Here is an 11,504-nt window from a genome sequence, read left to right as displayed (position 1 = left end):
TGTCAGAAGTGGGGTTCGAACCCACGCCCTCACACGAGGACCAGAGCTTAAATCTGGCGCCTTAGACCACTCGGCCATTCTGACACGACAGAACGTTCAGTTTTGAAACGCCTCTTTATCAGTTCGAAAAGTAATCGTTATCGATTTCGTCATTCTCCTCTTCGATCGAATTATTAAATTTAAACCCCTGCGGAGATGCAAAATCGTTAAGTAGAGGAACAACGCCTAGCGAGCGTTTACGCATTGGATGCGTAATCACGTTTCTTGCGTGATTACGCGTCCAGTTTTTACAAGCTTGATTGAAGTGATGTTTCATAGATTTAAAAAAGAATTTAAGCGGTGGCCGGAGCTAATCACACGTGTGAGCTGGTAAAGAGAGTATAATGGTCCGATATTCTCGTGCAAGTATAACACTCAAAAATTTAAGATGAATACAAATAAACAGTGTATCGCCATCCGGAATATTGTCCATATGTTCTTAATATCACTAATCTTTGATTAATTTTAATTTGTTTGCTGACAACGAACGTATAGACCAGGGCTTCTTAAACTATGGGTCGCGCCCCCATTTGGGGTCGCTTAGCAAAATCTTGAGGCAAAATATTAAAAATAATTTTTGTAACTATAATAAATACAATTCTACAACTTTTTGTGCAATTTTTAATTTTATATTTTTGTGTGTTTTTAAACAAATTCTAAAACTATATTTTTTCAAATGCATGTATATTGTTACCTAATCAATAAATCATCAAAAAATGTTTATATATCTTTATTTTACATTTTTGGGAATCGCGAAAAAAATCACAATCATAAATGGGGTCGTGAATAAAAAAAAAAAGTTTAAGAAGCCCTGGTATAGACGATAAAATTTATCCACAAAACTTTCGTTCCAATCTCGTTAACACGTTGTTTGGAAGAATAATGGCCGCTTAAGGTCACGCGATCACAAATTGCCAATAGAAAAGCGTTTCTCATTACAGGCTCTCTAAGGTTTAAATGTTTTCAGGAAAGTTAAGCAACTCGTTGTTGGAATTTTTTGTTCTATCTATGCATTAGGACATGGGGTGCCCCAAAGTTACGGAAGGGATGTTGATAGGATTTACCATTTTGCATCGGATATATACAATAGATATTATCATTTAAATTAAACTGTAATCCACAGCCAAATCGTATAGTAAATTAAATCGCACGTAGGAGTACTGTTCTAAAAGTCATAAATGTAAATGTAACAACGCGTTGTGGCATTTTCACATTGCCGGATTGCATTCCGGTTGATTATTGAAAGAATATGGACACGGATTTCTCTTTGTGGTATTAATGAATATGCCAAAACGCTTTGTGAGATCCATTTTTAAAGTGCCACCACATGAAATACGCGTTATGAATGGATCTGAGAAGTCAAAACGCGTTGTGGTAGATATTTTCGTTCAATAGACGTTTCCGGTCTTTGAGTCTAACAAATACACAGCAGCCAAGAAAGTAAGAAGCATAGTGTAAATCAATTAAAGGACAGTAATCAAATTTTAATCTTAATTTTGCTTACTCTTTAGCCATTATTGAACAACATTTCAAACTAAACATTTTTTAAAATACGCTATTAAAATTTTTGTATTAGTAGATTAAACTCGTAAACTAGAAAAGGGTTTGTTTGGTTAAAAAGAGCAATTTTTCATCCTTACTGCCGATTAGTATTTGTATATAGTATGGAGTATACGGAATCTATTAGTATTATGCTTATTTTTTTTTTTATAACATTTATGTTTATTTACTCGAATTACTTATTTGCAAACTGTTAATTAATTCGGTAAACGACCACTTAATTTAACAATAAATATTTTTAAAAAATTAATTTGTAATTTCATTTTTTGTGCGCTAATTTATATAATAAAGTGTTTCGTAAATTTAATGAAAAATATAATAAAATTACTCCAGAATTCTATTATGTATCCATTACATGACATTTATTTCCTAAGTTCTGCTTGGTTTCCCATTTTCGTAGTTACACCATGTTTTAAAACTGCAATTTTCTGTTTAAAAAAATTTATTCGAATTAGAAAAAAGTAAATTTTAATCAAGCTTATATTATATTATATTAAGTTTTATATATAAAGTTAATTGTGTAAATTATAAAATGCTATTTGTTGAAGAGAGGATTGAAAAGATCCGTTCTTCACCTTACAATATATTCAGCTAAAAAATTATATTTAAAAAATATATTTTTTTATATTTAAAAATTAAACATAAAAAATAACAGTTGATTAAGTTAATTTAATTAAATATTAAATTGAAATTGATCTCTGAATGGTAAAATCTTCCTTTACAGATATGATATGATGTGTGATAAATTATACACCTTTCACTATTGCAAACAAACACTTATCAATGAGAGAAATGAAACATTTTATCTTAAATCTTTCTTATTTTGTTGTGATAAAAAAAAATTGGTGATACAGTGTATTTAAAAGAGGCATTTTTAAACTTTTAGCTTAAAATATTAAGCTTAAATACTTTTGAACAAAACTTATTTAGTAACAATACATGGAAGGTAGCCATTATTTTTATAATGGTTTAAATGTTTACTACAATAGCCTTGAGTGATACTATATTACTTTAGGTTAACAACTACTGATTTTAATGTAAAAATAACTTCTGATATATTCTAACTAAATGCTTTTATTATTCATAATATTATATATAACCTATATAGAGTATACTCACTTAATAACATTCATAATTTAAACTCTTGAACTTGGGAAAAAATAAGTTTTCCTGAAATAAAAATAATGTTATTAAAATCCAAAGCAGCTTTTAAAACAAATGTTTAAGCTCATAAGTCATTAAAGTATGTTTAATTCTCAAATTTCTTAGCAAAAGAGTGGTATATTAAGATGGCGATTGCTAAATAAATATTTAATGTTATCTATAGAAAATGATATCTTCGTTTTCTCTTATATTCTGATAGAAGATTAATTAAGGAAAACAAATATTAAATAAATCAAACAATTTTTAATTTTAAAATTTACATACTCTTGCGGAGGATCTGTGCAGAGCAATTTGCACCCCCAATGGCAAACTTTAGGAATTGGACAATATGTTCTACAGGCCCAACTGCAAAGACCACTTTCCACTTCCAAAACAGTAAAAGCTAATACGATAAATAAACTCAAAATTAAGAGTTTCATGTCTGAAAGTAAAGCAGTAATAATTAATAATGTCATCATCTTCTAGATTAATTATTTTAATTTTGATAATTAAAACAGAATTTCTTACTTGCAATGTTTTTCGACGTTGGCCCAAAAGAAATGATTTCGAATTATGTTGAAATTTATAAGCAAATTCTCATATTATTAATAGATAATATGCTGATATCAATAAATTTCTTGTGGGAAATAGCATAATGGTTAGATAACATCACAAATATATTAAAATTTATCAGATATTTTTAATACAGTTAAAATAATTGATAGTTATATCTACATTTTATATATAAACATACGTTCATAACCATGCATTTTCTTAATGAAAACTCCCAAAATGTTTTTATTGATGATTTTTATAAATATTTTAAAATTTCGAAGACGATAATTGAAAAACAGATTTTTTTCACCAGTTATAAATCGAATCTTTATGTCGCTCGCATCATGTTTTTTTTACATAAATGGCTAAATTTTGGAATTTCTTCATGTCTGGATCCAAACGACCATGCTAATATCTTTCTATCTGTGTATACATATGACTATTATATACTGTATATGTGTGTATAAATTGCATAGGCTGTATTCAATGTACATAAGATTTGTATATAAACGACCTATAGGTCTATATATCTTACGTAAAGATACGTACGTACAGTACGATTTAAATAAGCATGCGGAAGAAGTCTGAAGTATGTGAGAAGCTCGTATGTTTGTGTTTAGTTTAAATTACTTCGGGTTAGAATGCAATAATTTTTTAAATAGTTACTTTTATAGCAGTCTGTATAAACACAAATCATATTTTGTAGGTTTGCACCTGGCTAACGGGCTGGCAACGTGGAGTTTTCTGGGTTTTCTTTACGTTAGTAACACCTAAATAGTGTCAATTTCCTATATCAATGCCTTCCCGGAGGCATTCCCCCTTTGTAGATCGGCCACGTGTCGCATTGCCGTAGGCTATACGAATAAAACGAAACCGTTCTACATGAAAGTAATTGTATTATTAATATAATAAATGAAATATATTCAGTAGATTGTGGCTCTTATGACTGAATTGGATCATGGAAAATTGTCGTAAAGCAAGTCGTCCTATTCCAATAAGGTCATTATTATAATCGAGCTTATGTTTCTGAAAAACTTTGTATTGCTTTTCCTTAACTATATAACAGAACAAAAACATGATAAAAAGTTATGACACTTGAATACACATTTCAAAGTTATAATTGACGTATAGGCCCTATTAGTCGTAAAGTAGAAACAGTTGTCATAAAAATTTGGTTTATAGTTCTATAATTGTTTAAAGGCAGTGTTCAGTAATGTACTTTCCCCTTTCCCTCTCTCTCCACGCTATGAGCAATAAGAGGAATTTTTTCCATACCCATCTTGGGTTTGGCCAAGCCCACAATGGAGCGACCGGATGATGAGGGACGGTGCTTGGCATATCCGGGACAGTCCGTCCACGAAAATTTCAGGAGTTGATCGGCAAGATTTGGTGCTGGGTCCTCCAGATCGAATCTGGATACTACCTCGACCAACTGACTGTCCTAGTAATGTACTAACTTAGTAAAGGTACTCAAACTTAACTGTTTACTTGGATATCATTTTGTTTAGGGATTATCGTTATACAATAGACTTTCGGTTATCCGGGATCACATTAGCTATTGGATGAGCCATTACGTCATGTCAAATTGCTTTATGATTTCGTCACTTTGCAAACAAGCTATTGGCCAGAAGGAAGTGTCCAGTTTATTACAAGTAACTATGTAACGTGGCATTCATCTCTATATTTCTCTTTGAAAATTTAATGCTTCGTTTTCTAAGTACTCGATTTATCCAGTTTCATTTTTCTCGAATAACTGAAAGCTTACTAACTTACAACTTTAATGCAAGTTTTCAAGCCTTTACGTTAAAGTTATTGTTAATTCTCAAAATAGTACTAAAAGTACATCCAATTTAATGGGATCACTTTTTCTTTTTCTGCGAAAAGAAAAATCATAATAATTATTATAAACACAAATTTATTACTTTTATTTATACAGTATAAACCTGTGCCATGTAAACTCATTTATCTGTTTCTCTGGGATCCTTCAAAAGTTTAGCAGTTACATTACAATATTAAAAGGTAATTGAAAGATAAGTATTCAATCTTTGTATGAATGTTTTTCTGTAAGGCAATTAGTAACAAATACCCAAATACCCATATGTTGATGATTTTTACGAGAGTATTCAATAAAATGGAAACTATTTCAATTGTTCTTTTGCATTGATATGAAACAAAATTTGGTCCACATACTCTTAGATTATTAATTAAATATATGCCGGTTGACCAGTGGCGTAGCGTGGGAGTCAGCCGCCCGGGGCGGAGGAAAATTTCGCCGCCCTCCTTATTTAGGTATCTCGATTCAAAAGACTAAAATATACAGTAATTCTAAAGAACTTTTCGGCAAAAAACAATCGTCATTATTGTGTATTGTACAGGTTTATTGTGTATTGTGTATTTATTGTGAAATTCTGCCGCCCCCTAAAAGTGCCGCCCGGGGCGGGCCGCCCCTGCCGCCCCCACTACGCTACGCCACTGCGGTTGACAATATAAAGCAAGATGACATTAATAATTTTTATAATTAAGATTTTCAACAGAATATTCCTCGATCCTTTGTATAGATCACAATGATCAACGGACCAAGAAAATTTTATTAATTTATAATTGAGTAAACCTATGTATTTCCTACTATTTGAATATGATCAGTGACAAGCATTTGGCTTTTTTAATATATTATTTAATTATAATATCTATACAATATTTAGGATGAATGATTTTTGGTCTCAATAAAATATTCTCGAGCATTTTGGTCACTTGAAGAAATGATAAAACGAGGAAACTTTACAAAAAAAAAAAAAAAAAAGTAAAGATATACAGAAAAAAATAAGAACAGTGAGGGACTCAGGTTAGAAATACAAAGAAGAGGAGAAACAACGGTCATTTGGATATCTGTTGAGAACAGAGAAATTACTAAAGTATGCAGGGGAAGTAGTTTAATCCATCAAAAATCACAGCTTGTCAGCTTTAGGCTATCAGATACGCGAAAAAAAACCAATTGATGAAGAGTAGTAATAGACCCGAAATGTAGTGTACATATTGGTTTAATAAAAAATCTCTTAGTGATCTTTCCAACTAAAAAACTGTGGCCTGATAAGTCCTTTTAAATAATAGCAAGTTCATAAGTAGCCATTAAGAATATTAATAGAGATAAATAAATAGAAAAAGTTTATTAAATTGATGAGATATTGACATACATAAGCTAAATATTTTATTGTAGACTTTTAGAAAACTTCTTCTTGGGAAAATTCTTAATTTCTCCAACTGCAAGATAAATTATCTTACTTTTAAAATATTCGCACTTGACAAATTCCGTCATAAATAATATCAAAACTAGATAAAAATACAATAAAATACGTATAAAAGATCGCCATCACTTACAATAACGCTCCTCTCGCTTTCCAAGAAATTACAGTAAAAGTAATTAATTGTACTTTCGCTTAATCGTATTTGCTATTTCGATTTTTTAATGTTACGTTTTAATTACAGGCAAGAATGATGCGATCGGCTGCATTTGCTTTACTTTTGATTGTGTTATTTGGAATATTTTTTGAAGCAGATGCCGGTTTGTGCAGTTGGCTTTGCAAGAAAGTTTGCACTTCAGAAAAATATTGTAAATATGTTTGTAAAGTCCTCTGCACGGATCCAGATTCCACGTAAGTAACATTATTAGAATTTGGTCTAATAATAGAACATTGTAACATTGGTTTATTTTTAACATTGCAGGACGACTTTTACTTTTCCCTCTCATTGAAGAATAACAAGAATCATCGTGACATGAACTAATAAAGTATTTTTAAAATCTTTAATTTGTTTATTATTTTAGTTTGTATTTGTATCGATAAAATATTCTAACATATAATTAAGACAATTAATATACCGGTAACCTGATTTTTGACATGAGCCGAAAATATACAAATAATTTTAATTCGGCACCAACGGGCTGGCTGCGTAGAGATTTCAGAGTTTTATTTTTGTGTGTAAACACCTAAATAGGGCGTTTCCCATAGACAATCCTTACGAGAGACACTTCTCCCTTGACAGATCGCCTATGTGTTGCGTTTCTTTATCCCATTAACCCTATATCCCTGTAGACACTAAAACCTTTTTCAAGTCCATCCGAGAGTAATAATATGAGTGAGGCACATCACCCATTGCTCTTTTTGGTTATTGTTTTATCTAATATCAAAATTCAATGGCTTTTCCTGATTTTTTTTTTTTTTCGTTAAGTTTGTAGAAAATAATATGCAATTCTGCAATTCTGTAAATTTATTCATATTAACATGAGTGCCTTCAAGATATTATATTCTTGCAAGATGGTCCACCATTCCACGTCGCGCGTTCTGTTTGACGTGTGTTAAGGCGAGCTTTCACAGATGAATGGGTGATCAAATGTTACTTCCCAACAGCTGTCGTCTCCTCGTTCACCTAATATCACCCCATGTGAGTTCCAGTTATGGGGTTTTTTGAAGGACCAAGTCTATTGTGAAAGATGTGTAAACAAAACCAGTTCTTCCGTGTTCCTAGCGATAAGATTGAAGCGTGGAGGCGATGCATTCTACGAGATGACAAGATGCTAACAAGTAAATATTACGTTTGTGACGTACATTTTGCAAGTATTTTAAAAACCTACTCCAATGTTATAAATGGAGAGAAAGAAATTCCACGAGATCGCAAGGCATTAATGTCAGATGCATAACCATCAAAGCGGCCCACCAGTGGCAAGCGGTTCCGTTCCCTGAACACTGGGAGTTTGATCGTGGGTTCGCGCCTCTCTAGGACGGGCTAACTACGTAGAGTTTTCCGGATTTTCTCCGCATGTGTAACGTCTGAATAGGGGACGGTTACCCTTAAAGAATACCTTTCCCTAGGCAGGTCGCCTAAGTGTTACGTTGTCTTAATTTAACAAAACAAACATATCCATCAAACTTCCCCAATTGTCCTAAGTACATAAGTAAGTCTGTACCTCAAAAAGATCAACGCAATGTATAATTAGAAATAAAGAACCATCTAGGAAGAACTCTCGAAAACACAGTACCAAAGATGTTTGTTATCTAATCTTAAAGGAAGATGGAACGATAGATAGAAAAGCTTTATTGTATCCTATAGCTCCAAACAGCGACATTAAACTATCATCACATTAAACAAGCTATGTAGAATAATTGCACTATAGCCATTAACTAACTTTTTATTAGGATGTAAACAATTTTTTATTGTATACATAATCATGGTTTTGCTGAGCAGTAAATATAAAAAATCTTAACTATCTGTGTGGCCCACCTTCCCTTATAATCATTAGTTGTCTAATATTTCTTTATTAAAGTGGGTGAACAAATCTGCTCCTCCCCCACATACAGACAAACATCCATACATACAGAAACAAACTCTATTTTTTGTATTTCTCGACGTTCACTGAGTCCAAAATGTAAAAATCTTGTGGGATCATCGCCATACTTCTTTAAAATAAAAACAACTAACAAATGAAAATCATTTAATACTTTCCCGGCACTTTTATATGTAAGATTGGACTTAATGACAATTATACTCGTTATTAGCAATTATAATTTTTTTTATAAAACCCATTCGTACTCTTAAAATTAAACTTTTTCTCATTTTATAATAATTAAAAATATAAAAAAAATTAATAATAAAATATTATAACAGATGGCGCCACACACGGAGTTTTAAATGTTGCTGGGAAAGTTAAGCGACTCTTTGCTGGATACAGTATTTATAACAGCCAGGAAAGAAATAATCAAGGTAATTCTACGGTTGCGAAACATTGCAACATGAATGCTTATTAAATAATTTAAAATGAAAAAGAATACATTAAAAATAAATTTATATCAGTACGGATAACCCATCGATCTAACCCTCGCAACTAACGACACGCTAACTGGAATCCACTTCCCATTTTATGTGGCAGCCACCATCGCCTGATTGAAACCGACATTACCAACATTCGGACAGGCAAACAAAAAGCAAATAACCACGCACACAAACACCAACACAAACATAGTACAAACACTAATACCCTGGGCATTCCATACAGCCTGGACTTACAACGACCTCGTCGACAAATACAAAGAACTCACATCTGCCCCCAACACAACCACTACAATCCAGGACAACAAAGACCTTAACCACCGTGGTGGAATAAAGAGTGCCGACGAAAATTAGAAAAAAAAGGCAAGCATACCATCGCTTCTACAGACATACAAACCGCGAAAACTGGATACATGCCAAAGAAGCGACAATAGAACTACAACACACCATAATTGAACAAAAGCGTGCCTTTTGGAAACAACTAACTACATCTCCTAACTACAAGAACAATCTGTGGTAAATCATACACCTACTGCGCACTAAAGATAATTCCCAAACGTCCACCTCATCATCAAGCAAGACGAGCAGACTATCGTCGACCCAAACCGTCAAGCCGAAATATTTAATCACCATTTCAATCCCAAATACAGATAAAACTCATACACATTCACAGCTCCACTAACACAGATTACAACACACCATACATCGAGCACGAGCTAAATTCGGCATTAAAAAAACATCTGCAAACATCTGTACAATTTGAGTTAAGTAGTACAGTACATGTCGTACGACAGTAAATACAAGTGCGTGGCAAAAAATGGAGGTATGAACGTTACTGTTAACATTATATTTTATACCCAACTGAACGATCGCCTTAATTAATCAGGCTATAAATTTGCAATTATTAATGATTAGATATTAATTAAGGCGATGGTTTGATTGAGTATCGATGTAGCGGGCTTCGGGAAGTTTATTATATATTAAATTCAATATAAAAGGACTTGTAAGTATATGAAATTTAAGGTAAATTAATTAATATAAAATGATCATATCTGCTATATAGATCTGAATTTTTTTATAATTTGCTTCATGTCTAATTATTCAATATTATATATATTATGGCATTAAAACAGCCTGATATATTAGGCTCATAACACCGGCATAGAACTTTTCATATTATTATTATAAAATAGAAAAAAGCTTAATTTTGAAGGTGGAGGAGAGTTTTATAAACAAATTATAAATGCTAATAACGAGTAAAATCTTCATTAAATTCCACCCGATTCCAGATATGATACATGTCCTTCGTCTCCTCACATCCTCGACCTTTAAACAGCAAAATTTAATAGCATCAACGCCTTTATACACAAACTACTGTGCCAAATTTAACTGGGACATGTAATGGCTAACGAAGGATTAGTTCCAAATTGTATACCATAATAACACACAGGAAAGGAAAAGATAAATAACTTTATTCCTTTAGATTGATTTACTTTTTGCGGCAACACGACGCATAGGCGATCTGTCGAGGGAGGAGTGCCTCCCGGGAGGTCTTTCATGGACCATGGAAAACTGGCCTCTATTTAGATAATTATAAACGTAAAGAAAACCATGTGGCCAGCCAGGCGAGAACCCACGACCAACTACCTAATGTTTAGTGGTGTTATCCACTCTACCACTGGGAGGCATATTTCCTTTAGATCTATATGTCTCCTGGTGCCAGTATAATAAGTCTAATAGGTATGACTGTTTTGGTGCCATAATACATATAATATTAGATTTCAACGTTTTATTATTTAATTACAGACAAAAATTATACGAGCGGTTGCATTTATGTTACTTTTGATTGTGTTGTTTGGAATATTCTTGGAAGTAGATGCAGGTTTGTGTTCATGGGGTTGTAGGAAAGTTTGCCTACAAAGCAAAGAGAACTGTGGAATAATATGTACATTTCTCTGCTAGAATCCAATATCTTTGCAAGTAATATTATTAGAATTTGAACTAATAATAACATTTTATAACAATAGTTTTATTTACAAAATTTTACTTGTGACATTCCAGGTCAACTTTCACTTTCCCCTGGCATTCAATACTTTATTAGTTCAATACGACCATTCAACAAGAATGGTCGTAAATTGAACTAATAAAGTATTTTTAAAATCTTGAATTTGTTTATTAATTTTTACTTTAGTTTTTTTTAATAATTTGTATTTATATCGATAAAATATTCTAACTTAGAATTAAGACAATTAATATACCGATAACTTGATTTTTGACGTGAGGCCAGGTGTTTAGACAGGCGAAGTAAACCGTTCGGGAGGAAACTTTTGAATTGAAATAACGTCACTTCCAGTCCAAACCGGAAGTTCATATATAGTTAATCGGAA

The 11,504-nt window shown here is 32.2% G+C and overlaps 2 long non-coding RNA genes and 1 other non-coding gene across 4 annotated transcripts; 1 reads left to right on the top strand and 2 right to left on the bottom strand.

The window, feature by feature from the left end:
• Nucleotides 1-84, bottom strand: TRNAL-UAA (transfer RNA leucine (anticodon UAA)). The gene has a single exon. It is a non-coding gene; the product is annotated as a tRNA-Leu (tRNA).
• Nucleotides 85-2,718: 2,634 nt separating this feature from the next.
• Nucleotides 2,719-3,357, bottom strand: LOC136983209 (uncharacterized). Its single transcript, XR_010881998.1, has 3 exons — nt 3,271-3,357; nt 3,028-3,184; nt 2,719-2,769 (listed from the first exon to the last, which is right to left on the bottom strand). It is a non-coding gene; the product is annotated as an uncharacterized lncRNA (long non-coding RNA).
• Nucleotides 3,358-6,629: 3,272 nt separating this feature from the next.
• On the top strand, nt 6,630-7,100 carry LOC136983200 (uncharacterized). Of its 2 annotated transcripts, XR_010881995.1 has the most exons (3): nt 6,630-6,711; nt 6,781-6,947; nt 7,018-7,100. It is a non-coding gene; the product is annotated as an uncharacterized lncRNA (long non-coding RNA). The 2 variants fall into 2 exon arrangements; XR_010881994.1 differs by lacking the exon at nt 6,630-6,711 and having other exon boundaries at nt 6,762-6,947.
• The last annotated feature ends 4,404 nt before the right edge of the window (nt 7,101-11,504 follow it).

This window comes from Centruroides vittatus, unplaced genomic scaffold, assembly GCF_030686945.1.
Source record: "Centruroides vittatus isolate TY-2023 unplaced genomic scaffold, ASM3068694v2 contig_12, whole genome shotgun sequence".
Taxonomy (NCBI): domain Eukaryota; kingdom Metazoa; phylum Arthropoda; class Arachnida; order Scorpiones; family Buthidae; genus Centruroides; species Centruroides vittatus.
The sequence above is the reverse complement of the archived record's forward strand: the minus strand, read 5'-3'. Positions and strand labels throughout refer to the sequence as shown.